We start from the raw sequence: 4447 nt of genomic DNA on the forward strand, positions 1-4447 counted from the left end.
AGAAATCTCCATATGAGGATATATTTTTCATAGTGCAATCATATGAAGAATCATGTCAAAAATCCCAAAATTTGTCTAAAGACATGTACATGCATTTCCTTACTTTTAAGGAAGACAAAAAAGCATATATGCCACCCATTCTTCAGGAAGTAGCTTGTGAATCAAGTGTTATAGAAGCCACTTCATCCAAAGCACCTAAAATGACTCCAAATAAGGTTTTAGAAGAAATTGATCAGATATTGGTGGAAATTGTTGATGAATTTCTCAATAAGGATATTACTCATAAGGCTATAACCACTATTAAGATGTGTTGGCATTGTTGAATTGGCATTGATGTCAACACAGTCATGGTCATGGTGCTTCTTGTCATGTGATATGTGTTTTGCTTGGTGGTTCTAGTGGTTGGCACTGATGTCAATAGTATGATGTCACTCATGATGGTATGTGTTGGCATTGATGTTGTATGGAACACTTGATGGCACATTATTAGCTTGATGATATCATGATGGTCATGGAGGAGTTGGCATGTGTTTTCATATGCATTGATGGCACACTCATGATGGTTAGGTGATGGCATTGGTTTGATGATGATGCTACTACAGGATGATGAGCATATCTACATGTGCTAGAGATGGTTGATGGCACACTAGTTGAGCTGTCAACTAGGTGTTCTTTTGGGTCTTCATTCTTATGCTTCATGGAGATGACTTGTTGCAGTGTGATGACTTCATGATGATGATGGTGTTGATGTTGCAGAGGTGCTACAAAGGTTTACAGGTTGGTTCAGATGAGTTGCATATTGTTTAGAGGTCTGATGGAGAGTGGAGGACTTGTTGACATACTTTCCAACCTTGTTTGTTGGCCCTTCTAGGCAAACTTGGCAATGACACTTGGGAGGCTTGTTTTATCCACTTGCATATGTGTCAAAGGCTATTCCAGAGGTCTGGTGGCTAGTATAGATGCAAGGGAAGGTGACAATAGGTGGCAGAGGTTTTGAGCTTAATACATGATCGTTTTCCTCTTCCTTAGCCATAGTCACATGCACAAAGGCATATGGGAGCAAGTGGAAGGCTCCAGTTTCATGTAGGCCATTCTATGGGAGCGTTTATAGCCCTAGTCGATTTCATACTACGTCAAGCGTGCAACTGGGGAAAAACATGAGAAAAGCTTCGCATTACTCACGTTGTTCGGAAGTTAATTGTCAAAGAAATTCCTAGAGGCTTCCATAATTAGTGAAAAAGGTCGAAAATGGTTTGAAAATGTCCTCTCATGATGTTAATGCATTTAGTACTCTAGTAGTGACCTTAGTTGATTGATTTGGTCTAAACTGTGCACATTTTATCCTAGCCCTAACCTCAATTTCACCCTACATGTTTTATATACTTGATCTTGGAGCTATGTGATGGTTGATTGAGTTGAGGATGTATGTATGAGAGTGATAAGGTATCAGATAAGGATTTTATTCATGAGACCTTGAGTAGAGCCTAGATTCTTCAGTCCATGAGTGCTAATGACTAAATAATGTGCATATCTGAAGCATGTTTCAGTATAGATCAGAATTGGAGTTGCTAGTGTAGTGATTGATTGGAGAGTTTATTTATGCTGCTGGGTAGAGTTTTTGATGGTGATTTTGACACTTTCTTTATGCATGAGTTGTTGATGCATTTGGCACATAACCATAGTGTATTTTGTTGCTAGGCGTATTATGCAACATTATTTTGATGTGAGGATCTAATTGTATTAAAATTTGTGTCGCCAAAATATTTTCTGTTTTGGAGAGCACACTTCTTGTGGTGTTCATATTTTGTTTGACGATGATATCTTGCTGTTGAGAGAATGTATGCAAAGCTGATTTTTGGTTGAGCATAGTGTCTTGGGATCTAGTTTGAAAATACATGAAAGGAGGTCTGCATAGTGGTAGAGGAGAAGTGACTTCATGAGAGAGGAGCAACGATAATGAAGCTTTCGTAAATGAATAAGTTTCTCATCCAATGGTGGTTGGATAGTTCGGCAGAACTAAGCGAGGCTCATTTGTTATGGTGGTGACCAACAAATCAGAGTCTGTAGAGTTGATTGATAGTTCAGGAGTAACCAAGCAAGGATCATTGATCATGGTGGCCTTTAGTGGATGGTAGTCTGTAGATCCATTGATAACAAAGTCCTCCAGCTGATTAGTAGTATTGAGTCTCCTAGTCGATCAAAGTTGGCATTTGTATATGAGGTTGAGTCTCCATGCTGATAGGAGTCAACACACTATGTAAAAGATCAATTTCTTGACATAATAGAAATTCAAAGCAGAGTAGTAGCAATAAGGGTGGTTTTTCTCCCGGAAGGGTTTCCACCGGAAATCTTGTGTCTCATGTGTGATGATGTGATTGTGTGCATTGTTTATTCTTTATGTTGCTCACATGGTTTATGACTTAGCTCCTTATATGTTTATATGCATGGATAATCTAATGAGTTGTTAGTGAATATATGTATGACTCAGTAAAAAGTAATTAAAGGCAAAAATTGTTAAGAATATCACACGACAGATTCACCCCGCCCTCTCAGTAGTGTTCAAAGGTTTCCAACAGAATGTAGCAACTATGGGATCAATTCATGAAGATAAAAGTTGCAATAATTAACTCAAAACAACAAAGTTCCTGTGAAATACTTCCTGGAATCTCTACCCATGTACAACACTCATAGCAATAAGTATATCCTCCTCCTCACAATACTAGTACTAATTTAACAACACGTTTATTCACTTTAGAGGTATTGATTAAAAACTCCTCTTATTACTCTCCCTGGAGATAATTCTTAAAATGTAGTGATGCTTGACTCCTTGGCTCCCATTGAGATCTCCTTTAGATTACTATTTTAGCCCACAAAAAAATGATGTAATTGAAAGGAGCAGATAGAAGAGAAAAATATAAATATAAAAGGAAGTCACAAATATTGCATCTAAAATAATACGAGACGGTTCTCAATTGAGTGAAGAAAAAACGGCTAAAGAATTAGCACATTCCATTGGATATTTTTCAAATGCTAATGTCTAGTATGTTACCAATTTATTAAACATTACTAAGAAATGGATAATAAAATATTAAAATTAGAACAACAATTGTCACAAAAATATGAACAATTTAAGGAAAAATGTTGGACCACCTTTGTAATAGTGGAAGCTATAGAAAACTCAATAAGAATCCAATAAATAAGATATCTAAAAAAGTGGATCTAGATATAAAATCCAGTAGCATTGTTAGCTCCTTGAGCCATAAACTCATCAAGGGTAACCCTATCACTCCCAAGATTTATGGTATTCCAAAGATCCATAAGGAGGGGGCTCCCCTCAGATCCATTGTCAACACTATAGGAGGGCCAACCTTTCTTCTGGCAAAGTATTTAGCCCAAAAGCTAAAACCCCTTATTGGCCTTACATAGTCTTTTATCAAAGACACTTCATCGTTTGTCAATGATTTAAAGGGTATAAGGTTTGAACCTAGGGATTTTATTGTGAGTTTCGACATGGTCTCCCTTTACCCTAATATCCCCATCAATGAGGCCATTAAGGTCATCAACTGCATCATAGATCTTGATACTTGTAAATTGGTTGAGATTTATCTTACCTCTACTTTTTTCAACTTTGAAGGGGAATTCTATGAACAAACATGTGGTGTTTCCATGGGCTCCCCTCTTTCCCCTGTTGTATCTAGTCTATTCATCGAGGACTTTGAATCCAAATCTTTGTACTCAACTCAATACAAACCAAAGCTTTGGAAGAGATTTGTGGATGACACCTGCGTCATCTAGCCTCACGGTTAGGATAAGTTGGATCTCTTTCTCCAGCATCTTAATAATTAGTCTAGCTCCAAAAAGTTTACTATGGAATGTGAAATCAATGGGAGCGAAGGAAAATTTTAAGGATGGAAAATTTTCTTGAATTTTAAAAACATTGGAGAATCTCACTAATCCCTAATATGAAAACTATAAAAAATTTATTGATATATTTGTAAAATTATTCAAATTTATAATGATTTTATATATAGTCTCTATATAATGTTGACAATTTTTAAGGTAAAATAATTTTATATTCTAAAATTTGGGTGAATCGTCTTTTATAAAATTGGAAATTAGCATATCTTTTTTGTGGAAAAATCATGGAAAATTAGCCCACTTGACGAACATTAGCCCCTAAAATTTTCCATGATTGGGAGCCTTCCTTTTCTTGATGTCCTTATATCAAAGAAGGGAAATGGATCATTCTCACACCAGTTCTTTCAGAAGAAAAGTCACACAGAACAGTATCTTCACGCTAAGTCCCATCATTTACCTACTCAAAAGTTGGGTGTTCTCAACACTTTAGCCACTTGTGCGTTTAGAGTTTCTGATGAAAGTCACCTTGAAGATGATAAAATCCATCTCAAGGTTTTAAAAAATAATGGTTATAATAAGCTCCAATGTC

The sequence above is a fragment of the Pinus tabuliformis genome, chromosome 1_2, assembly GCF_031772625.1.
Source record: "Pinus tabuliformis cultivar Carrire ecotype Pingquan chromosome 1_2, CPIR1, whole genome shotgun sequence".
In the NCBI taxonomy this organism is placed as follows: domain Eukaryota; kingdom Viridiplantae; phylum Streptophyta; class Pinopsida; order Pinales; family Pinaceae; genus Pinus; species Pinus tabuliformis.